General features: G+C 38.1%; 1 long non-coding RNA gene across 2 annotated transcripts in view; it reads left to right on the top strand.

Moving 5' to 3' along the window:
* Positions 1-26440, top strand: part of LOC118017398 — a 230794-nt gene that overhangs the window by 8978 nt on the left and 195376 nt on the right. The window contains exon 3 of one of the 2 annotated variants that reach the window (XR_004681140.1): positions 26027-26145. The exons of the other annotated variant lie outside the window; for it this stretch is intronic. This is a non-coding gene — a long non-coding RNA (uncharacterized LOC118017398). The remainder of the gene's footprint in view (positions 1-26026; positions 26146-26440) is intronic. 2 annotated transcript variants of the gene reach the window in all.

Genomic DNA, 26440 nt, shown 5'->3' on the forward strand with positions numbered 1-26440 from the left:
AGGAACCTCCATACTGTTTTCCAGAGTGGCCGCACCAGCTTGCATTCCCACCAACAGTGTAGGAGGGTTCCCCTTTCTCCGCATCCCCGCCAACATCTATCGTTTCCTGACTTGTTAATTTTAGCCATTCTGACTGGTGTGAGGTGGTGTCTCATTGAGGTTTTGATTTGGATTTCCCTGATGCCGAGCGATATTGAGCACTTTTTCATGTGTCTGTTGGCCATTTGGATGTCTTCTTTGGAAAAATGTCTGTTCGTGTCTTCTGCCCATTTCTTGATTGGATACTTTGTTCTTTGGGTGTTGAGTTTGATGAGTTCTTTATAGATTTTGGATACTAGCCCTTTATCTGATATGTCATTTGCAAATATCTTCTCCCATTCTGTCAGTTGTCTTTTGGTTTTGTTGACTGTTTCCTTTGCTTTGCAAAAGCTTTTTATCTTGATGAAGTCGCAATAGTTCATTTTTGCCCTTGCTTCCCTTGCCTCTGGCGATGTTTCTAGGAAGAAGTTGCTTCGGCTGAGGTCAAAGAGGTTGCTGCCTGTGTTCTCCTTTAGGATTTTGATGGACTCCTGTCTCACATTGAGGTCTTTCAACCATTTGGAGTCTATTTTTGTGTGTGGTGTAAGGAAATGGTCCAGTTTCATTCTTCTGCATGTGGCTATCCAATTTTCCCAACACCATTTGTTGAAGAGACTGTATTTGTTCCATTGGACATTCTTTCCTGCTTTGTCAAAGATGAGTTGACCATAGAGTTGAGGGTCCATTTCTGGGCTCTCTATTCTGTTCCATTGATCTATGTGTCTGTTTTTGTGCCAGTACCATACTGTCTTGATGATGACAGCTTTGTAATAGAGCTTGAAGTCCGGAATTGTGATGCCGCCGGCTTTGCTTTTCTTTTTCAATATTCCTCTGGCTATGCGGGGTCTTTTCTGGTTCCATACAAATTTTAGGATTATTTGTTCCATTTCTTTGAAAAAAGTGGATGGTATTTTGATAAGGATTGCATTAAATGTATAGATTGCTCTAGGTAGCATTGACATCTTCACAATATTTGTTCTTCCAATCCATGAGCATGGAATGTTTTTCCATTTCTTTGTGTCTTCCTTAATTTCTTTCATGAGTATTTTATAGTTTTCTGAGTACAGATTCTTTGCCTCTTGGTTAGATTTATTCCTAGGTATCTTATGGTTTTGGGTGCAATTGTAAATGGGATCGACTCCTTAATTTCTCTTTCTTCTGTCTTGTTGTTGGTGTATAGGAATGCCACTGACTTCTGTGCATTGATTTTATATCCTGCCACTTTACTGAATTCCTGTATGAGTTCTAGCAGTTTTGGGGTGGAGTCTTTTGGGTTTTCCACATAATGTATAATATTATCTGCAAACAGTGAGAGTTTGACTTCTTCTTTGCCAATTTGGATGCCTTTTATTTCTTTTTGTTGTCTGATTGCTGTGGCTAGGACTTCCAATACTATGTTGAATAGCAGTGGTGATAGTGGACATCCCTGCCATGTTCCTGACCTTAGGGGGAAAGCTCTCAGTTTTTCCCCATTGAGAATGATATTCGCTGTAGGTTTTTCAAAGATGGCTTTTATGATATTGAGGTATGGACCCTCTATGCCTATACTCTGAAGAGTTTTGATCAAGAAAGGATGCTGTACTTTGTCAAATGCTTTTTCTGCATCTATGGAGAGGATCATATGATTCTTGTTGTTTCTTTTGTTAATGTATTGTATCATATTGATTGATTTGTGGATGTTGAACCAACCTTGCAGCCCAGGGATAAATCCCACTTGGTTGTGGTGAATAGTCCTTTTAATGTACTGTTGGATCCTATTGGCTAGTATTTTGGTGAGAATTTTTGCATCCATGTTCATCAGGGATATTGGTCTGTAATTCTCCTTTTGGATGGGGTCTTTGTCTGGTTTTGGGATCAAGGTAATGGTGGCCTCATAAAATAAGTTTGGAAGTTTTCCTTCCATTTCTATTTTTTGGAACAGTTTCAGAAGAATAGGTATTAATTCTTCTTGAAATGTTTGGTAGAATTCCCCTGGGAAGCCATCTGGTCCTGGGCTTTTGTTTTTTGGGAGATTTTTGATGACTGCTTCAATTTCCTTAGTGGTTATAGGTCTGTTCAGGTTTTCTATTTCTTCCTGGTTCAGTTTTGGTAGTTGATACATCTCTAGGACTGCATCCATTTCTTCCAGGTTATCTAATATGCTGGCAAAGAGTTGCTCATAATATGTTCTTATAATTGTATTTCTTTGGTGTTGGTTGTGATCTCTCCTCTTTCATTCATGATTTTGTTGATTTGGGTCATTTCTCTTTTCTTTTTGATAAGTCTGGCCAGGGGTTTATCAATCTTGTTAATTCTTTCAAAGAACCAGCTCCTAGTTTCGTTGATCCGTTCTACTGTTCTTTTAGTTTCTATTTCATTGATTTCTGCTCTGATCTTTATTATTTCTCTTCTCCTGCTGGGTTTAGGCTTTAGTTGCTGTTCTTTCTCCAGCTCCTTTAGGTGTAGGGTTAGGTTGTGTACTTGAGACCTTTCTTGTTTCTTGAGAAAGGCTTGTATTGCTATATACTTTCCTCTTAGGACTGCCTTTGCTGTATCCCAAAGATTTTGAATAGTTGCGTTTTCATTTTCATTGGTTTCCGTGAATTTTTTTAATTCTTCTTTAATTTCCTGGTTGACCCATTCATTCTTCAGTAGGATGCTCCTTAGCCTCCATGTATTTGAGTTCTTTCCAACTTTCCTCTTGTGATTGAGTTCTAGTTTCAAAGCATTGTGGTCTGAAAATACGCAGGGAATGATCCCAATCTTTTGGTACCAGTTGAGACCTGATTCGTGACCTAAGATGTGATCTATTCTGGAGAATGTTTCATGGGCACTAGAGAAGAATGTGTATTCCGTTGCTTTGGGATGGAATGTTCTGAATATGTCTGTGAAGTCCATTTGGTCCAGTGTGTCATTTAAAGTCTTTATTCCTTGTTGATCTTTTGCTTAGATGATCTGTCCATTTCAGTGAGGGGGGTGTTAAAGTCCCCCACTATTATTGTATTGTTGTCGATGTGTTTCTTTGCTTTTGTTATTAATTGGCTTATATAATTGGCTGCTCCCATGTTAGGGGCATAGATATTTACAATTGTTAGATCTTCTTGTTGGATTGATCCTTTAAGTAGGATATAATGTCCTTCCTCATCTCTTATTACAGTCTTTGGTTGAAAATCTAATTTGTCTGATATAAGGATTGCCACCCCAGCTTTCTTTTGGTGTCCATTAGCATGGTAAATGGTTTTCCACCCCCTCACTTTCAATCTGGGGGTGTCTTTGGGTCTAAAATGAGTCTCTTGCAGACAGCATATCGATGGGTCTTGTTTTTTAATCCACTCTGATACCCTGTGTCTTTTGATTGGGGCATTTAGCCCATTTACATTCAGGGTAACTATTGAAAGATAGGAATTTAGTGCCATTGTATTGCCTGTAAGGTCACTGTTACTGTATATTGTCTGTGTTCCTTTCTGGTCTGTCTTGCTTTTAGGCTCTCTCTTTGCTTAGAGGACCCCTTTCAAGATTTCCTGTAGGGCTGGTTTTGTGTTTGCAAATTCCTTTAGTTTTTGTTTGTCCTGGAAGCTTTTTATCTCTCCTTCAATTTTCAATGACAGCCTAGCTGGATATAGTATTCTTGGCTGCATATTTTTCTCATTTAGTGCTCTGAATATATCCTGCCAGTCCTTTCTGGCCTGCCATGGTCTCTGTGGATAGGTCTGTTGCCAATCTAATGTTTCTACCCTTGTAGGTTACATATCTCTTCTCCCGAGCTGCTTTCAGCATTTTCTCTTTGTCTATGGGACTCGTAAGTTTTACTATTAGATGTCGGGGTGTTGACCTATTTTTATTGATTTTGAGAGGGGTTCTCTGTGCTTCCTGGATTTTGATGCCTGTTTCCTTCCCCAAATTAGGGAAGTTCTCTGCTATAATTTGCTCCATTATACCTTCTGCCCCTCTCTCTCTTTCTTCTTCTTCTGGGATCCCAATTATTCTAATGTTGTTTCGTCTTATGGTATCGTTTATCTCTCAAATTCTGCCCTCGTGATCCAGTAGTTGTTTATCTCTCTTTTTCTCAGCTTCTTTATTTTCCATCATTTCATCTTCTATATTACTGATTCTCTCATCTGCCTCATTTATCCTAGCAGTTAGTGCCCCCATATTTGATTGCACCTCATTAATAGCCTTTTTGATTTCAACTTGGTTAGATTTTAGTTCTTTTACTTCTCCAGAAAGGGTTTCTCTAATAACTTCCATGCTTTTCTCAAGCTCAGCTAGTATCTTTAAAGTGATGATTCTGAACTCTAGATCTGACATTGTACTAATGTCCATATTGAGTAGGTCTGTGGCAGTCGGTACTACTTGTTCTTTTTGTTGAGGTGATTTTTTCCATCTTGTCATTTTGTGCAGAGGAGAATAGATTAATGAGAGAACAAAATGCTAGCAGAATAACAATGTCCCCAGAAAATATACTCTAAACAAATCAGAAAAGACCTGAAGCAGTGGATAAAGAAACGGAAAGAGAAAAAAAGAAAAAAAAAGAAAAAGAAAAAGAAAAAGATAAAAACAAACAAAAACAAACAGAACAAAACAACAACAACAAAAAACCAGAATGTGATCAAATATGATCAAGCTGGTATATAGATCAGTGCCACACACTAGATTTGGGGTGTATTTTGGTCTGTTAGAAGAAAGTGCCTCCCAAAATTTTAAAGAAAGAAAAACTTATATATGTACAAAACTAAGGGTTATGATGAAGGGATGGAATATGACTGTAAAGATGGAAATTATAAAAAATTTTATAAAAGGAATTGATAAGAAGTTGTTTGAAAAAAGAAAGAAGAGGATTTAAAAAAAGAAAAAAAAAGGGAGAGAATGTGATCAGGCAGGGGAGTAGAAAAAACCATATACTAGAGATTTAGGGTATATTTTGATCTGTTAGAAGAAACTATCTCAAATTTTAAAGAGAGAACAACTTGTATATATATGCCAAAAATATGGGTAACTACTATGAAGGGATAGAATATGACTCTAAAAATGAAAAATAAAATTTTTTTTTAAAAAAAGGGATTGATAAGATGTTGGTTGAAAAAGGGAAAAAGAAAAACAAAAAAAAAAAAGAAAAAGAAAAAATTTAAAAAAAAATTAACTTTGAAAGACTAAAGAATCATGGTAAAAAAGCCATGAATTCTATGTGCAGTATTCCCCTAGCGCTGGAGTTCTGCCGTTCTCATTGATCGGTAAACTTGGTCTTGGCTGGCTGTTCTCGCTGATCTTCTGGGGAGGGGCCTGTTGCCGTGGTTCCCAAATGTCTCTGCGGGAGGTGGAATTGCCCCGCCCTTGCCCCCTCCCGGCTAAGTAATCTGCTCGGGTTTGCTCTCCGGGGCTTTTGTTCCCTGCGAGCTTTCCGTACAGCTTTGGAGGCGGAGAGTGAAAATGGCGGCCTCCCAATCTCCGCCCCGGAGGAGCCGAGAACTCGGGGCCCCACTCCTCAGTGAGCCCCCAGAGAAAAGCCATCAGTCACTCCCATCTCCCCGTCTCCAGCCGCACTCTGTGCTCACCCGGCCTGTGACAGAGCATTTCTATCTCTGGCACCCGACCCCGTGTGGAGTCTCCAAACCCAGCAGATCCCTGCGGTGCACTCCCGCGCGGCTCCTCCCGGGGGAGGAAGGTGAGTCTCCCCAGATCTGCCGCTTGTTGGGTCCCTGCTGGAGGAGCAGGGGCCCGACTGTGCCGCGGATCACGGTTTATGGGAACCCCGAGCTGAGAGCCCGCGCCTGGGCTCCGTCTCTGCAGCCGGCTTCCCTGCTCCGTCACCTGGGAGCTCTGCCACACTCAGGCACCCCTGGTCTTTCTGTGACCCCGAGGGTCCTGAGACCACACTGTCCTGGAGGGTTCCACCCCCCGCTTAGCCACCAGAGTGACGTCCCTCGGCGGAGCAGACTTTTAAAAGTTCTGATTTTGTGCTCCGCGGCTCTATCACTTGCCAGAAGCGGCCGACGGAGGCCCCTCCCCCGCCGTCTATCCTCCCGAATATCGCCTCGGATTCACTTCTCCGCACGTCCTACCTTCCAGAAAGTGGTCGCTTTTCTGATGAGAGAGTTGTTGCTATTCTTTTCTTCGATCTCCTGTTGAGTTTGTAGGTGTTCAGAATAGTTTGATCCCTATCCAGCTGAATTCCTGAGAGGAGATGAAATCCAGGTCTCCTACTCCTCTGCCATCTTGCTCCGTCCCCCCCCCCGTAAAAAATTTTTAAAAATAATTATAGGGTTATTCAGATTCACTCTTTTTTCTTATTTCAATTTTGGTAAATTGTGTCTTTCAAGTAATTTTCTATTCAATCTAAATGATCAAACTTGGGGTGCCTGGGTGGCTCAGATGGTTAAGCCTATGCCTTCAGCTCAGGTCATGATCCCAGGGTCCTGGAATCGAGTCCTGCATCGGGCTCCCTGCTAGGCAGGGAGCCTGCTTCTCCCTCTGCCTCTTCCTCTCTCTCTCTCTGACTCTCATGAATAAATAAATAAAACATTAAAAAAATAAAAAATAAATGATCAAACTTATTTTTATAAAATTGTTCATAATATTCACTTAGCTGTTTAATGCCTATAATATCTAAAGTGATATCCTTGTTTTTATTCTTGATATTGATACTTTTTGTTTCTTTTTTCCTTATTAATGTTGTAAAAGGTTTATCAATTTTATTACTATTTGCTAAAAGCTAACTTTTTACTTATTACATATTCTTTTTTTGTTTGTTTTCTACTTATTTGAGTTCTGTTCTTTACGTCTTTCCTCTTATTTAATTAATTTCAATTTGCTTATTTTTCTAGCTTTTTAATGTGAACTATTGGATTATTTTAATCTTCCTTTTCTAATAGAGGCATTTAAAACTATGAATTTCCTTCTAAATGCTTCTTCAGTTGACATATAATGTTTTCCTTTTTCTTCAATTTGAAATTTTCTTTAAAATCTCTTGTGATTTCTGTTTTGATTTAAATGTTATTTAGAAGCATACTAATTAAGTTCCAAATAAATTGGGGGTAGTTTTCTATATATTTCATTGTTTTGATTGTAATGGTCAGGGAACAGACAAGTTATATTTTGAATTCTTTTGAGACTAATTTTATTGCCCAGTTGGGTCTTGCTGTTTATCCAGACTGATACCTCCAACCTCTTAATTGGAGTGTTTAGTCAATTTACTCTTAATGTGGTTGGGCTTATGTCTATCATTTTGCCATTTCTTCTCCCTTTGTTCCTTTTGCTTTTTTCTCTCCCTTTATTCCCTTCCTACCTTCTTTGAGGTTAATTCAATACTTTTTTAGTATTAAATTTTATTGTATCTATTCCTATTCTTTTTTCACTATACGTCTTTAGTTTTGTTGTTGTTTTTGTGTCTCTAGGCCTAACAATGTGCAGCTTAACTTACCAAAGTCTGTGTAAAGTTAACATTGCATGACTTCCTATTTCCCACTTTTTACTTCATCCCCGATACTTCCTACTTCCCACTTGATAAATGTAATAAACTTATAACAGTACAATTCCATTTACCCATCACTCCATTTCTCTACTATTATCTTCACATTGTTTTTTTCAGCAAATGTTATAAACACCACCTTATAATGTTATTTTTGCCTCAGAGTCAGTTGCCTTTTAAGGAATTTATGACAAGAAAAAAAAGTACTATTTTATATTTACCCCTATCTCCTCCATTTCCAGTGCTCTGTGTTCCTCCCAATAGATTTGAGTTTCCACCTGCCATTATTTTCCTGCATTCTAAAGAACATCCTTTTACATTTCTTGTAGTGAAGTCCTGCTGGTAATGAATCCCATCAGATTTAATTTATTTGGACATGTCTTTATTTCATTCTTGTTTCTGAAACATATTTCCACTGGATACATAATTTCGGGGTGACAATTTTTTTTTCTTTTAGCACTTCAAATATTTTCTTCTATCTTCTAGTTTCCATTATTTCTCATGAGTAATCAGGTATAATTTGTGTCATTATCAGCTGTCAGTTCATTGTTTTCCCCCTGCAAGTATTGTGCCTCTTTTCTCCATTTTTCAAAAGTTTCTCCTTATATTTGCTTTTTAGTAGTTCAGCCCTGATGTACTTAGATATTTTCTTTGTATTTACCCTATATGGCATTTTCTGAGCTTATAGGTTTATAAGTCAATGTTTTTCATCAAAATTGAGAAAAATTTGGCCACTATTTCCTTAAATACTTCTTTGCTACATTCACAATGTCTTCTACTTCTAGGACATTCATGTTAAGACAATTTTCCTATCTAACAGGTCACTATTGCTCTCTTCAGTTTTCTTCAATTTTCTTGCTATTCTTCAGATTGGGTAATTTCTATTGACCTATCATCAAATTTACTAGTTCTTCTTCAGTGATCTCCAATCTGCTGAAAGTCCTTTCAGTGATTTTCTTTTCTAAGTTCACTTACTTTCCAGTTTTAGAATTTCCATTCAGTCCTTTTATTATTTTATGTTTCCATTTTTTTGCTAAGGATACTTTCCAGCTAGCTCATAAATACCATATTTAAATTTTTTCCCTTATCTTTCCTTTGGCTTCTACAGTAGTTCCTTTAACAACTTCATTTGCTAAAGATGACATTAAGCTTATCACAGGGCTGGTTTCTGTTGTCTACTTTTTTGCATGACTATGGATCACATTTTCTTATTTCTTTGCATATCTTATAATTTATTCTTGCATTCCAGACAATTTAGATAATACATTGCAGAGAATATGGATTCTGTTATCTTCTAAGTGTCTTGACTTTTGTTCTAGTAAAAAAAATTAATCATTCATGAAATACCTTTAGCTTGTGTAAACATGGCTTCCACTTGCTCAATACAGATCAAACAAAAGCATAAGGTGTTTGCCAAGACACTCAAACTTGTCAAAATTAAAATTCCTCCAAATTATATGTTCCCTGAGGCTCTTGGCAGGGCTTGCTCTTGGTTTCTTTGGACAGGTCTAGAGTAGTTCATACTAAAACTTAAAATGTCTTAACTGGATCCCTGTGATACTTCCAGTATTTAAAAGTTATGGTGACTATCATAACATAATAAAATAAAATTAAAAAACAAACAAACTTCAAGACTCAGCCAGAAGCACTCAGCTAAGCCACACCCAGACTCCTGACACACAGACACCATGAAATAATAAAAGTATATTGTTTAAAAAAAAAAAAAGTTCTTTTCTCTCTGCTTGGAGCAGACTCCCACTTCCAGCCCTGTTCAACCTCTAATGTTGAGCTCTAAATGCTACCTAGCTGTTTTCTGGTAAGTCTGATAAAGTTTGCCTTGCACATGTACAACTCATCCCTTAATGAAGACTTGCCTTGATCCCCCAGAGTTCTGCCTGTTCCCTGCACAGCTCTTCCTGTCTGATGGCCAGGTCCTTGGGTTCCAGCTACTTCAGCTACCCTAAACCCTGATGTCTACCTTCTCAGTTCAATAAGACCTCCATATTCTCTCTGAATTCCAGCTCATTGTGCCAAGTTCAGGGATTATCTCCAGGCTGAAAACTGGGGTGATCATGGGACTCATGAGCTTTCCCTTCACTCAAGGTTTGTAGTATTGCATTCCCTGTTATCTAATGCCTAAAAGTAGTGGCCTCATACATTTTGTCCAGTAAATGGACAAATTATTTTTGACAGAAGGGAGTAATTAGTATTAGTTACTTCATCATATCTGGAAGCAAAAGTCCCCTTTACTTAGATTGCAGTATTTTTGCACAAGTCTCCAAGGATATATTTTAAAATCCTGTTTTCCTTGCTCTATTAACTATTCTCTTTCTTTCTTTCTTTCTTTCTTTCTTTCTTTCTTTCTTTCTTTCTTTCTTTCTTTCTTTCTTTCTTTCTTTCTTTCTTTCCTTTCTTTCTCTTTCTGTTATGTTAATCACCATACATTACATAATTAGTTTTTGATGTAGTGTTTCCATGGAGTCCTACATCATGGAATTCTATTAACTGTTCTTAACTCAGGTCAAGTTATTCTCTTTCTTGAATGTGTTTTCCACTGTTATGGCATTGAAATACATGGTGATTCTTGATTGCATGTTTATATCAGTCAAGGTCACAATAGGAAACCTGTAACAGTTGAAATAGGATAATCAGAGGAGAGTTAATGACACAAAGGTGTGGGCATAGGGGAACCTCAGGAATTTTTAGTTTTAAGTAGAATAAGTCAGTCTCTATAATGGCACTTGTAAGATATCTAAACATGGAAATTGTGGGTGCCTAGGTTTTCTGCCATGCACAGTGAGGAAGAAGAATAATTAAGCCAGCATTCATAAACGTGGGGAGAGGGAGAGGAAAATAGACAAGGAGAGAGAGAGAAATTCCTTATTGTGGTCAGTGATCTGACTGTAACTGTTCCAGCATCTGTATATTTCAGTGGTCTGTTGGTTAAGTGCCATTGCTGGAGTTGACCAACAAACACTCCTGATATTCCTTGAGTTAGTTTAACCTGGTTCTATCACTTTCCACAACAAGAGTCCTAATACTGGCAATAAAGGAATAAAGGGTTGAGAGAAATGAAGACTGATTTAAGAGAATTTATTCAATATGAATATGAAAACCTAAATCTTGTTAGTTTTTTTTTTTTTTTTAAGGAATTTAGACCCTGGTACCTGCTGTTTTGCTTAAGATACAAAGATTAAGTGTACTTCTTACTTTTTTTCTTTCCCATATCCATCAAAAGGGAAATGTTATCTGAAAGTTTGTATAATGTAGGCCCCACCTTTTTGTTTTTGTTTACTTCAAATGTCTCAGATTTTAGTTAATCAACTAAATAGGAATGGAATGTATCATTAAGTGTGCTCGTTCATCAACTAAGATTTCATCAATATTTCATATCCCATGCACTGTGGTCCAGAGCTGTGCTTGATTAAAATCTTAAACACTCCACATACTTTAAATGCTTATCCTGAGAACGATTTCACTCATAATCTTAGGCAAAATGTCTATGGTCTTATCTCTTAAAAGAATACTAGTTTTATTACTGCTTATGGAACAAAGAGTTAAGGTGGTTAATGATTTCTGAATGTATCACTACTAAGGAACAAAGCACTTGCAATTTCCTGTTCAGGAGTTGAAGGTGGCTCATTATTACATACCTATCTTCATACAGAATAATTAGAACTTAGGATAGAAGCTGTCACGTAAACTATTTACCTACTTGCAGAAAATTTTAAAAGAATTATGTTTGCAAACATAAGCAAGGCATAGCATATTCATTTAATACTTATTAATTGGCTATATTTAAGTAAAAACTTACACAAGTTTAAGCCATGAATGTAATGCTCCCTTCTTTTTAAATTTTTATTTATACTGTTTATATGAACAGGATATGGTAATGAGATGAGGGGATGCATTAAACAAGACAGAGCCAGATTTTATAGCTTGGTTAGGGGAAGGAAAACACTAGAGCTTTTGAAATAAGACTCACAGTGAATGTTTTTGGAATTAGATTCAGGCAAGGCTGTTAAGTAACTGTATGCCTTTGACTCACCAAAGGGAAATAAATAATTTTATCCATCATGGTGAAAAACTAGCCGATCCAAATGTATATGCAAATTATTTATTACTCATGAATTTAATCAGAAAATTAGTATATATTGAGGATTCTGGCATCTAATTTATGCCTTGGTTTGGTGGGTATGCAGGGAATTGGAGACTATGTCAGGTGGAAAAAAAAGTATGGTTGCTGTTGAGGTTTGAGGGTAAGCAAGATATGCAACTGATCCACCCACATTTTCTAGCACTATGTCCTCACCCTGTAAGCCATTTTTATCTCTTCCTATCTTTCCCTTTATTATTGAACAATGAGAAAAAAAGCATCTGTCTGAAAATATACATTTTGGAAAAGTCTACATAAGGCAAGTTCATCCAAGCATACTGTGTTATTTGTTCCTAAGACATTTTTTTTCTACTTTGTTTTGATTATCTTGTCTTAGCTTGCCATCAGCCTCAGTGTTAGATTTTTGGTTGCCTTGTTCAAATCTTGGTGTGCGTTCAAGTATGTATGCATGTATATGTGTGTGATCGGGTGTGGGAGAGTGTAAAGTTGAAGAGTGGTTACAGGATGATAAATTACTTTTATTGAGGAAGTACATAACGCTAAATTGCAAGGTAATTCCACAGTTGCCAGCACCCTCTCCAATAGAGTCATGTCTAACCAAAGCCAGAAAATTTTCCTCCTGAAAACACTCTGTCTCACACTCAGATAACCCTAAACTGTCTCACCGTTTACCATCAGTCCTTACCTGAGTGTGGGTGGACTAGGTCTGCAAATCCTCCTTTTACAGTTGCCCTTCTTTGGGAACCATCTCTGGGAATATGCTTCAGTTTAAACCTCAGATCCTTACAGTGTGAATCAGATGCAGGTGGGTTCTTATCTCCAACTGTTAGAATTTGGCTTCCATAGTTTCTTTGATAACCCTCAGAGATTTACCAGGGAGTTGGGCAAATACTTTGATAAATAGTGCTCTTTAGGGGCATTGAAACTTCAAGTGACTTTTTGGGGAGTATTCCTATAAATGAGTACTGGAAGGACTTCTATCCCTATCAGGAGTTGGAAGCAATAAATAAGCCACTCATTAAATGGCTTAATGAGCCATTGACTGGTCAAATGGCTAGACTGTGACCTTTGCCAGAAAGAAGAGGATAACACCAGACTTAGACCAATAGTTAAAACCTTAAAGTACAATGTATGGCAAGGATGGAAGGGAGCCCCAAACAGAGGAAAGTGCTCAAAAACTTGAAACCACATTAGATCTGAGTTATATTTCTGGCACTCTTGAAAAAGAGCCCTCTGCTCTTCTTATACTTCTTTACCGTGAATCTATTATGGGATGATCTTGTTAGTAAAACATAATTATGCGTTTTTCTTCCTTGGTTGTCCTTCCTTTCTGCATTCCAACAATCAAGCCATGGCCACTCTTCTCTGATTGTGTTCGTGTTGTTTACATGAGAGTTATCTACAAGACCAGGCTACACTTTAATTCTCCATACAACACAAGGTTAGACAGAGTCATTTTCCCTGGGCTCTTCAGCCGTCTCCTCAGAAGACATGAACAGACATTTCGGCAAAGAAGACATCCAAATGGCCAACACACACATGAAAAAGGGTTCAGCATCACTCGGCATCAGGGAAATCCAAATCAAAACCTCAATGAGATACCACCTTACACCAGTCAGAATGCTAAAATGAACAGATCAGGAAATGACAGATGTTGGCGAGGATGCAAAGGGGAACCCTCCTACACTGTTGGTGGGAATGCAAGCTGGTGCAGCCACTCTGGACAACAGTATGGAGGTTCCTCAAAAAGTTGAAAATAGAGCTACCCTATGACCCAGCAATAACACTACTGGGTATTTACCCCAAAGAAGGTTTTGAATGTACCTCAATTCAACAGCTTCTCTCTCTGCAGCATAGTTACTTATAATTGTCCACACCACTGTTAAGCTCTCCTATATACCTAGCCCTAGGCTGTGTGATGGGGAAATATCAGTGAAGAAGATGCAGGGACTTTTCACCCCTATTCCCCTATTCTTATCGCTTAAGCTGCTTCCCCACCAGTAAAGTCAATCTGGCCCAGGTCTTCACAAAGGACCATCCCTTCCTTCATGTGATCTTCAAACTCCTACAAGCTCTCATCTGAGTCACCAAAGCCCTGATTCTTTGGCTTTCAGTATCTATGGCTGGCACCCCAACTTTGTTTACCCATATTTTCCAACTTCCTCTTTTGCCCTATCAGCCATGCTCTGCAAACTCCTTTGATTGTGGCATTACTGAAAATTTCTAGGTAAAGTAATCCACAGCAGTCTTCCCTGAAGGGGAGAGAAAATGAAGAGTGACTCAGGAGAAAGAGAAGGAACTAATATTTGCAAAATTATTGTGTATCAAACACAGAGATAAGTACCTCGCTTATATTATTTAATTCAGTAGCAGAAATGTATGCAATATACTATGCCAAGTGAAAGAAATATATAGCACAAAGAGATAACATAATAGGGAGAGTGATTTACCCTACTGAGCATTGAGGGCATGGCTGGATATTTTTCATACATGAGGTGGATATTTTGGTGACACAGAAGATAGTGCTGGCCAAGTTCTGGGCAGTCATAGCATGCCAATTTGCCTTCAAGCTTCTCCTATTTCTGTCCTCTGGTTCATTCCATACACAGCAACCAGAGAATATAAACCCACTAGAGTGATTTCCCTTTGGAATGGACCCTTAAATCTCTTCAGCTGTGAACAGGTATGTAGATCTGGCCTCCCCCTCCATTTTCAACTCTAGTTACTCTTCCTTCACTCACTTCACTCCAGCCACATTGACCTGGGTTCTTAAAAGTACCAGGTATTTTTCAGCCTGGAAGACTTGTTACATGCCCTCTGGATGGCATGTCCTCCCCAACCTTGCTTAAAAAGTGGATGAACTCTTGGACTAGAGCTTGTGTATTCAGCTAATTACCAGATTGGAGGCATTTCAAACAAGTTCTGTTCTTCAAGCATAAGAAATTCTTATCTGACAACCTGGCTTGGTAAGGAATTTCATTTCCTAAAGGCTTATTTGTTAAATGGAGACCTTCTGTTTCCCTCAGAAATGTTAGCAAGTGAGAGGGTTGAGTTTACCTAGGGAGTGGGTTTGCTTATGGTTGTGGATATTGTTTTTGGTCTTTAGCTTATCTTTGATACTTAGACCTGAAAGTTTCCTTACTCACATTATGAATGTTGTACATGTAACTGGTATGGACTTTGAATTTCTGACCTCTGGTTACTATTGCCATATTTTATGTAATTATTAGCTGTTATCAAATAAATAAACAATGAGTTAATCACATTTACTACAACAGAAATTATTATAGGGCTACCACCTGTCTGTTTCACTGGATGGCTTGAATTTTGGAGATCATTTTACTGCTGGGAAACTCTTAAGCTGTCCAGGAGGATTTGGTTTAGTTGTGGCTATTTCTCATGTGTTGTGTACTTTTTTTCTACTCCTGCTTGAAAACACCATTGGCTGTTATTTGGCAAATGCACATCTTGGGATGGAAAGGGGATGATTAACACAGCAGGTGCTTTTAACAGAGGAAGAAATCTGATGGACAAAGGGAATGGTGACTTCTGTGGGAGTTTGGGATTTGTTAGGGCTGATCTCAGGGTCTCAGTGATGGTAAGAACAGGTGGGCTGGGCCAGATGATTAAACAGAAACGGAAAATCCTGTAGGGCAGGCTGGGTGGGAATACAGAGCTGAATTAAGCAAAGTATCTTAGGATCCACAGCCCTTCAGTACAAACTCTCACTCCTCTTTCCCTCTCCTTTGTCCCAGTGAAATAGTAAAAGCAATCATAAGCTCATCAAAGGAGGAAGAAGACTTTCAAGGATTTAGGGCTTTGTGTATGTGCGTGTGTGTGGGGAGTGAGTTAAGGGTGAGAGAGGAGGGTCTTATTCTTTTGCAAGACATCATAAAACAAGACAGACACCTGTTATTGCAATAGTGTGCAGTGATATCTTCTAATAAGATCAGGAAAGGCCATTATCTGATAATCAGGGAAGAATACTTAAGTCCATTGTGCAGCATTTTTAAAAAGACTGCATTGTATTTTTTAAAAAGGTTGAGAACAACAATCTTCACTGGGAGATTCCTGAATAGGGAAGATGGACTAATAGGAAATGCAAAATTTATGACATCTGTTATGAAATGGACTGGGAAAAAAACCATTCTCATATATACCAGAAATGAGCTTTGGTAGAAAGTAATATACTAAGAATATTGTTGCCCAGTAAGACGAGATCTTAGGAAAATAAAGTCATCATGACTTGAATTCATTTCTCACAATGTTCAGCTCCACATTCATATTTCTTATTTGTCAAGAAATCGTTTTCACATTGGTGTGGCTGATAGAAATATAAACTATTTAGAATCAACTTGTACAAATTTATACTCACTCAGTGGAACCAACCGTATTGACCCATCAGACACCTCAGAAGCATGAAAATAGAGTGGATATATAGCAGAGAGTGGCTATTTTGCCATTTGCAACCACATGGATGGAACTGGAGGGTATTATGTTGAGTGAAATAAGTCAAACAGAGAAAGACATGTATCATATGATCTCACTGATATGAGGAATTCTTAATCGCAGGAAACAAACTGAGTGTTGTTGGAGTGGGGGGTGGGGTGGGAGGGATGGGGTGATTGGGTGATGGACACTGGGGAGGGTGTGTGCTCTGGTAAGCGCGGTGAATTGTGCAAGACTGTTGAATCTCAGATCTGTACCTCTGAAACAAATAATGCAATATATGTTAAGAAAAAAAAAGAAGGAGGAGGTAGCGGGAGGGGAAGAATGAAGCGGGGGAAATCGGAGGGGTAGACGAACCATGAGAGACAATAGACTCTGAAAAACAAACTGAGGGTTCTAGAGGGGAGGGGGGTGGGAGGATGGGTTAGCCTGGTGGTGGGTATTGAGGAGGGCACATTCTGCATGGAGCACTGGGTGTTGTGCACAAACAATGAATCATGGAACACTTCATCTAAAACTAATGATATAATGTATGGGGATTAACATAAGAATAAAATAAAAAAATATATAAAAAAAAAATTAAGTAATAGTAGGCCATTTAAGCACTGCATTGGCCAGCAATCAACAATTTGAATGTTCCATTTGAACTTAAGCTATAAATGGCAAACGGAGATCAAGGAAGGAAGTAGCTGAGAAAGGAATTAGTATGGGTATTTGATAAATACAAATGACATGAGCCCTTTGTTTTTTGGTTGACTAAAGACATCTACTTTGTATATAACTTTCCAAATAATTTTAATCATTAAAAAAAAATGTCAGATAGCTTTACACAAGTCTTTAATGCCCCTCTATTCAATTTGAGACTTTTTTTTTTTAAGGAGCTTTTTTTTTTTTTTTTTTTGTAACTCTGGCTTTGTACTATGAAATCATGGCTCTCAGAATCGTAAGACATAAGGTTATGAAAGAATCTTAGAAATTATCTAAAATAATCTAAGATAATTGTCTCTTAGTTCTTAAACTTAACTTGTTAAAAATCCACATGCTAAGTCTACTGAAATTAGGCTCTGGGAATGGAACAATGCCAGATATTTTTAAACACTTCTCAAGGTGATTTTGATTCAGTGATTTTGATTCAGTGAAAAGGTGATTTTGATTCATTCTACAGAGAGATACGTCAGTTCTAGAGATGTTTAACAACCTAGCCAAGGTCACAGATTTGGTTTGGATGAATGTGAACTAAAAGCAGAACTTTGGACTTTCAGGTCAGTGAGCCTTCTTCCTAAAACATCAGCAAGCTAGACAATTTAAAATACAAATTTGTCATCATTGTGAAGGTACTAAATTCCACTGACTTTTACACTTTAAAGTGGTTAGTTTTATGTTATGGGAATTTCACCTAATAAAAACAATATTAAAAAGTACTAATTTTATTTTATCAGCACATAAGCAAGTTAATGAATTTTCTAAATATCACCGAGAATGGGAACCACATATTATGTCTGGCTAGTGCTACAGCTAACAGGGAAACTGTTGATATGTACCATTCAAGCTACTAAATCAGCTTTCTGGTCTGTAAGAGGAGGGAATGGGGATGATAATGTCTTCATTGTTGAATTAATGTAAAGCTTTGAAAGAGGCTGTATGTAGTGTGCCTGGCACATAGTAGGTGGTCATGGCTAGATATGCTTTAGGATATACAGCATGTCATGTGCTCTTGTAATCTCATTTTGCTTACCACAGTGTCTTATACATGATAGGTAATTAATTATTGACTCATCGATTAATAGACACAGAAATCATCACAGCCTCTTGTTGGGTGAAAATAACTTTCTTTGAAATCTCACTTTGAGAGAGAGCTCAGCAAATTCCATTTACTCCATATGTGAATGTTCTGCTTTCCTGAGTCTGATTAGGTTACAAGTTGTAAGGGCAGAGCTCATTTTAGGGTAATTACAGCATTAAATGCACCCAGAAGGCTATTATACACTGGCCATATCCAATGCATATAATAAATAATTGGGCAAATAAATAAATAAAAATTACAGCTCATAAAAGTGCCTCGTTAACTTGCCCAATACTAGTCTGGCTCTTGCAATTAATTTTAAACTCTCTTGTTTCTCCTTTATTAAGTAAGCTGAAATAAAATAGAAATGATATAATTGTTTTTGCTTTCTCATTTGGAGAAATACTCATGTAGGCTTAGTTCTCACAGCACACAGAAAATGAGGCTAGATGAGCCCCATTCAATACACGAACAACAGAATTCTGAACAATAATGGAATCGCCCTTATTTTTCCACCTTTATTCCATATATATTCCAATGTAGAGGACATGATTCTCATGAATTTAGGAAAATAAAAAACACCTATTTTGTCATTATTGAATCATTCTAGGGAAAAATTAGAATTCGCCCTTTTCTTGTGACTATTGTTTTGTGAGGTTTCCTTGTTATTAAGCCCATCTCCTCTCTTTTAGTGGGGAAAATGCACATGGGCACACATGCTATAGATTCATCTTTTGGCTTGTATCTTTCATCCCCAAATTCCTGGTCTTATATAATCAGACAATAGATTATGAGAACCCAGAGGTGAAGTTTGCTAGTACATCTTCCAGGAAAATTATTAAATGAATGATTTTGTTTTATGAAAACCAACTGATAGCCTCTTTAGAAAAATAGACATAATGTGATCTGTTTGGGTAAATTTTACAGATCTTAAGGGTGTGTGGTGGTGGAAGTGGACAGTGTTTGAGAGAGACCTCTCTCTTTTGTACTAGTTTTATAAACTCTACTCTAGGAAGTTATGGGTACTCAGGCAGAGGATACACTCTACCCCAACCCTGACACTGTTGATAGAACACTGATTATCTGTGAGGAATGACTCTTCCAAGCACATTGTTTTGGGTTCCTGAGAACTTCAAATACAATTCAATAATTATTATTTTTCTAATCCAAATATCAGTACAGTGAACAACGTCCCACATAATTCATCCCAAGGGATCTTGACTTCATTAAAATGAACCAATGAGCCTTATACAAATGCCTTGCATATAATTTCATTTTGAATTGGCAATGTGGCATAGTGTAAAGAGAATTGAACTAGAAATCAGGAGAGCTGGTCAAAGCTGGAATCTTTTTCCAGTGAGCTGTATGTGATGTTTAATCTAACATGTCAACTTGACTGGGCCACAGCGTGCCCAGGCATTTTGTGAAACATTATTCTTGGCGTGTCAGTGAGGGTGTTTTTGAAAAAGATTAGTATTTGAATGAGTAGACAGAGTAAAATGGGCGGGCCCCATCTAATCAGTTGAAGGCCTGAATAGAAAAAAAGGCTGAGCCTGCTTCAAGTAGGAGGGAATTTCTTGGGGCTAGGACATGGTTTTTCCCCTGCCTTCAGTCTTGAAGAGCAACATCAGCTCTTCTTGGTTCTAGAGCCAACCAACATTCCCACTGGAAGTACACCCTTCGCTCTCCTGTGTCTCCAGCTTGCTAACTACAGATCTTGGGACTTATCGGGCTCCATAATGGTGTGTGCCAATTACTTATATTAAATCTCTCTATCTCTTTCTGTAGCTCTACCTCCCTTATAATAATAAATATTTCTATCTATCTATCATCTATTTATCTATCTATACATCCTGTTGGTTCTGTTTTCCTGGAGAATACTGAATAATATAGTATATAGTCTGACCTTGAGCAAATTCACATAGCTTTCTGAACCCCAGTTTTCTTTATTTGTGTAGTGAGAGAATTGGTCAGAATAGGTCCCTTATAGCCCAGAGGTCCAATCTAGCTTTTAAATTTGTAATTTATTTGACCTTTCTGGGCTCCCTCAGAAGAGATATTTTTGCCTCATTATCCCTGGGAAGAAAACAGGATACATTTTCTTTTTTTCATTTCCTCATTTGTCAGAGGCTTTAAAAAAAATCCTGTTTCCTCCTTCTTGATGTTCTGTTCTAATCTAGGCCACCTGTGGACAGAACAACATTATTAGTCAGGGAACCATGACTGGCTATAATCACCCTCTCTCACCCTCTTGCTAAAGGAAAGGCTTTCTTGCAAATAGAATAGCTAGTGATAGGTTAGGTATATTGGAAAAAACAGCAAGTTTATACAAATATTGTGGTACTCAGTGAAGGAAGAACTCTGCTGTGGGTGGGTGAATTTTCCAATATTACTTGCATGGCTATGCACAAACTCTCCCTGGTGGTGACTGCTCCGGCCAACCTGACGTTGAGTCTCCTCATGGTTGGCAGTTGTAGACTGCAGTGGAACAATCAGTTCCTTGGTTATTCTCCAAGGTGAGCAAGGTCAGTTTTAAACAGCTTTGCTGTCAGGCAGCTTCATATTTTACTCTAGTCTCCTAACCTCACAAATCTTAAGGCTGGCGCTGAAGTCAATGAGTCCTCTGCAGCCCAATTCCCCACAGCTGCTTCTCTCCTCTTACAAACAATGCCTCATCATGGCTCTGCCAACCCACACAGGTTTTTAGGGAGCAAAACGGCAATTAGTCAGTGTAGCCATAATTCAACTGTAATACAGTATTTGCTTTCACCAAGTGTCCTTTTTTTGCAGTCCAAAATTAAGCAGCCACCAAAGGAAAACAACCCTTGAAGGTTTGCCCCTTTGTATCATATCACAGAGCCGACTTTGAGATTTGTCAAATGATTATCATAGGAGAATGTGAGATTACACAGTCATTTGCTTATTAGCATTTCATTGAAAACATTACCATATCGAATTGACTTAATTCTCCTCAGGGTATAAATATTTACATTTTCCAAACTCCCATTATATTTCTTGCCCCTGTTTTATTCTTCCCACTAAAAAAAAAAAAAAAAAAAATGAACATGATCCACAGAAGTGTTCATCTTACTTAAAGGAAGAAGAAGCCTGAAAAGAAATGATTCATGAGATGACAGATGTCCTAAAAAGGAAATATCTACAATATAAGACTATTTAAGCCCCTATATTCTTAAGTAACAGTGATGGTCCTAACTACAATTATATCCAGCATTTTATTTCAAGTAAATGAGCTAAATAATGATGTTGTTTGAAGATGGATGCCTATTACTATGTAATAGACTACTTGTAGACTTTTACCATCAGTGCATAACTCTTTTTGGGGTCCCTGTTGAGCAGATCTTAATTTGCTCCCTACATGTCACTGACATCTTCGGGTCACCAGCAGGAAACTGGACACTCCATGGAAACAATCCTGGGAAAGGAGTGAAAAGATCTGCTTTCTATTTCTGCTTCTTGAACCGTGGACCAGCACAACTCTAAGGGACCTGTCTGGTTGGATGGGACATTGCATGGACCAGCTTAGAAGATTAATTGATGGTCCATGTTCTTTGAATTTTGTTGGTGGCCAGAGCTTGGACCAGAAGGATGAGGATAAGTAATTTGCTTATCCAGTTCTTAGTGGCCTGGCCAGTATGTCCATCCTCTTATGGTTGACGCCTGCCTCAGTAGTGCTTAGAAGCAACTAAATGTTAAAGACTTAGGAAGAAAGCACTTTATGACCGATGAAGTATTTTATAAATTCTTAGATAGATGAAGCAGGTGGTGTTCCATAGCGAATGCTGTGTTGTTTTCCTGTTTCCCTGTTGCATGCAGCAGCTATATAATAAATAGAACTGAGTCCCAAGCAATTATTAATATAGCAATGCTTGTCTTTGGTTGCTCTGACAGAAAAAAATGTAGAGACATGTGGTTATTGTGCTGTATTAACATTTACCTGTGCACTAATGAATGGGGAGAGAATTGCCCTAGGAAATCTCTTAACTTTTCCAGGCCTCAGTGTCCTCATGGAGGAGGTAGGGATTATAATCACTAGCTTATAAGGTGCTTATTTTTGTTAATGCATTCTCACTGCCACTTTGCTGGCCCCAGACCTTCCTCTCCTGAAGCCTAAAATTATCTCCTTGCTTTTCTATCTCGTTTCTGGGCTTAATCTGTTTCCCTTTCTAATCCCTCCCACTCTCATTGCCAGGCTAATCTTCCACAAGCCATGCCTTGATTGTGTTGCTCTGATACTTCCAGAAATGCCATCTGTTTGCTGCCCCATCAAATCTAATGTTAGTGGGTAAATTATATGACCTTATAGTGGTGGCATTTTCTGGGTTATCAGTGCTGGGCCAGTAGGATGGTATTTTCTCAGGATAACTAAAAGTACCCAGGGAAGGAGGAAGCTTCTCATTGTCCCCAGTTCAAAATGAGTTATTTCCCACTTTGGCCCTGGATATTAGAAATGGATATTAGAAACTAATAGGAGCTAGTAGTGTTTTTATGCTTTTTAGCTGCTTATAAAGCACTTTCACTGATATTTACTTATTGAGAATTTATAAGGTCTTCCAGAATTGCTATGCACTTTGGGTTTGGAGGTAGACGCAAGAAGATAGGATAAGCGGAGGGAGTAGGGGTGAGGAATTTAGACTTACAAAAATATTTATTTGATGGTGAATTGCTTTTTTTTATTGGTCATAAGGAGACCCATCTCTTGGAGTGTTGAGAAATATATACATGAGAGAAAGAGTTTACTTCTCTAATATCTCAGTAAGAAAGAGAATGCCAGATGCACAGATATATAAGAAATAAATATGAAGGTTAGCCAGCCCTCAGGAACTGGCAGTAGCAACACCTGTATTCAGATGATGGCACGGAGGGATTTTGAACTTTTCTTCCTCAAGCCAGTTTGTATGGTTTAATAGTTTTTCAGATGACACAAAATTTCAGTAAAGAGGGCAAAACTGAGAGCAAAGTAATACTGGGAATGAAAAAAGCATCAGCGGGAAAATGGAGAGCTGCAATTTTTGCACCCGCACGTGGATACTTATTTCTAAGATTATATCGCCACCTAGTAAATCAGCATAGAAATGCATGCACAGCCTAGGGCAGCGGCAGCCGGGCGCTGAGCTCTAAGCTTCTGGTTACAATTGCTGCCGGCACATTTCTCGCAGCATCTGAATGCTCAAGGCAAGCAAGCGACCTCTCCCAGCCTCCCCAGTGCTCAGTGCCCAGTCCCAGCTCACATTCTCCTGTTCATCTAGGGCTGTGTAATGCAGCACACATTTTAAATAAGAAGATGGATTGGGAATTTCTCTCCATCTCTGTTATCTACGCTTGGAAAATGACTAGTTAAAACTACACACATTATCATTTGTCTGTTCTAAATTATTTAACTCCAGGCTATTCCTTACCGAAAATATTTTGTATTTTCTACTTTCATTTCTGTCTGGTAAAAGAAGTGGTCTGGTCACGGTCTTTGTGAGGAATCATTGAAATCCTGGAATTAGAAACACTGAAGTGATAACCCTACTTTTTTTTTTTTTTTAAGTCATGTCTTTAGTTTTTCTGTTATCTTAAACAATCTCTTGTTTCTTCTGCAGTGGTTGTTTGCATGGAATGTTTGATCACCTGCTCTGTTTTTTGTTTGTTTTGTTTTTCATAAAGAGATTGCTAGCTTGATAAAAATATTGCACAGACTTTTAAGGCTTGGTGTCTACAGGGAGTTGATTACATGGGCTGGCATCCTGGCTATATATGCCTCTTGCTAGTCCCGATTTTTTTAAATCTGTGAAATGGGGACAACAATAGCATATACATCACTAGACTTTTAGGAGAGGGAAGTTAAGCAGAAGTGCTGAAAATGTTAACTTTTATTATTAACAATAAAAATATAAAACAAATGCCATACAGCAGAAATTAAGAAATGGTAGAAACAAAGAATAGAAACTAATTTCATCTTGCCACTCACAATAGATCAAAATGCTTTAGCCAAACAAGTAGATGCAGACAGAGGAGGCATATATTCCAAGACCAGGAAGCCATCTATCTTTAAAACTTCAAGTGATTATATTTCATAAAATTATTTAAATTTTAATAATTACAAAATTGATTAAATTCAAGTGCTTACAAAACCTTGAAAATGCACCTCCATTCTTTTTTGTATGCTTTCTTCCTTCCTTCCTTTTAGAAACCTATCCTCACTTCAGCTCTTCAAATAATACCTCTATTTCATTTTAAGGACTGCTTAGAATATTTTGGCTGAAGGAATTAGCCAAAGTTTAGAGTGGAAAGTAGGGGAGGGGAGATTTTTGTTGTGGGAGTCTTGCCCATAGGGACTGTCAGTCATGTAATTATCAGCTTCACTTCAACCAGACATGGCAGAGCCTGCTGTTTGCCATCGAACAGCCATTTTTCTTTTTTTCCTTAAAGGCAATAGAACTTTTGGCTAGCACATAACCACATGGCTAAATATGTCCTAGTTGACTCATGAAGTGTGTCCTTCAGACTTATGATTTGTGTCACGTCTGGGTCATGCCCTTATGGAGAACATGTGTGCCATCTTCCCCTTGCCTTTTCCTTCTTTTCTGCTGGCTGAGATGTAGATATGATGGTGGGAAAAGAGCAGCCATCATGGGCTAAGAGGTGGAAGCTAAGTTTTAAAGAGGAGCAGAACAAAAGATAAAAGCAGCCTGGTTTCCCAGCTCCACTGATGTTCCCTAACAACCATGAATTGCCTAAACAGACCCGCAGATGAGAGGGAAGCCAATTCCTATCTTACTTAAGCTGATACAGTTTTGAGGCTCTTTGTTACAGCCATCTAAGCTGTGTTACATGAATTCTAACAGTCTCAAAGTGGAACAAGCCCTAGAAATATTAATGTAAATTACAGATTTTAAGTATGAAGAATGCCTGCAAGTCACTATTTCCCAAAGACTGGCCCTTTAAGGATGTTAAGAAAGAAAAGACTTTTTATGTATGCCAAGAAGAGTTCTCTTCTTTTTTTTTTTTTTTTTTAAGATTTTATTTATTTATTTGACAGAGACAGAGACAGCGAGAGCAGGAACACAAGCAGGGGGAGTGGGAGAGGGAGAAGCAGGCTTCCTGCTGAGCTGGGAGCCCGATGTGGGACTCGATCCCAGGACCCTGGGATCATGACCTGAGCCGAAGGCAGTTGCTTAACCAACTGAGCCACCCAGGCGCCCAAGAGTTCTCTTCTTAATGGTAGGAGAATTCTACTGTGTGGTGCTGAGGAAGGGAGATCCTGCTTTCTTAAAAAGAAGCTGTGAAGAAATTAACTCAGGGTAGAAGGGTGGTTTGGCTGGCACCCAAGTTTTATGCAGAACAAAGAAACAACTCTACATAAAAAGGAGGGGAAAAGAGCAGGGGCTATATCTGAATACTGTGTAGAAAGAATCATGGAAAAAGCCATGGTGGACAAACCAAAGAAGGCCTTTAGGAGATAATAAAATACTAATTGAGGTTTATTAAGATATTTGCTGCCTGGATTGCAGTGTAATCTATCTCCTCTAATATGAGCTAACCATTATTGGACCCTTCTTTTGTGCCAGACGTTGCTCTAAGGACTTTACATATATAACACATGTGGTCCTTATACAACTCTCTGAGGCAGGTGCTATTATAATTTTATTATGTATTATATAATATATGTTATATTTTGATTTTCCAGATAAACTGAAGCAGAGAGAGATGAAATTACTTGACAAAGTCATACCTGATAGTAACATTTGACATTTAAATGCAAGCACGTTGTTCTAACCAATGTGCTCCACTATTTTTATAAAATGCTTACTAAATTTTCCACTGCTAATTATTTTCAGTCAAGTAGAATTTGGACACATTGTTATATTTATTAAATAATACCCGTTAGTATACTGAAGATTTCCCAGTAAATAAATCAGCTTAACTCTGTTAAATTCAGAATTTCCCAAACATAGTTGATCACAGAACTAATGTATTAAGCACTATCAACACCCCAAGAAGCTAGTGTTTCACAGAAACATACTTTTTGAAATTCTAGGGGAGGAAAATATGCTGACCTCATTGTCAGGAGGTCTACAACATGGTCCTGATTTGGTATGTATGTGATCATATGGCTTTGAGCAAGTCATTGCAGATTTCTGGGCTTCAGTTTCTTGATCTAGGAAAATAGTGGCCTTGGACTTGATGAAAAGATGGTCAATGACATCTGAGCTTAAGAACCAGACTTGTACTTGGAAGAAGCAAAAGCAGAGATCCATCTATGAAAAAGTGAGTAACTAAGTCCATTTTTAAGTGGAAAGGGCAAAAGTAGAACCAGGGAGATTCTGTAATGAGAGGCTTAAGCATTTGAGCACTGGCATCGATGAATATATATGGCAGATGCCCCATAAGTATTTGGGTTCTGCATCTAGACTTCGTAATCATGAAAAGTCACTGATTTCCATGTTACCTCAGACCTCACTACCTTTCCCATAAGTATCTCTTTCCAACTTGTGACCCAGGACATCCAACCAGTTATTTTACATTTATCTCATTCACATACACCTTGACAAGACTTTTATAA

Source organism: Mirounga leonina, unplaced genomic scaffold (genome assembly GCF_011800145.1).
Source record: "Mirounga leonina isolate KUSES-001 unplaced genomic scaffold, KU_Mleo_1.0 Mir_169, whole genome shotgun sequence".
Taxonomy (NCBI): Eukaryota; Metazoa; Chordata; class Mammalia; order Carnivora; family Phocidae; genus Mirounga; species Mirounga leonina.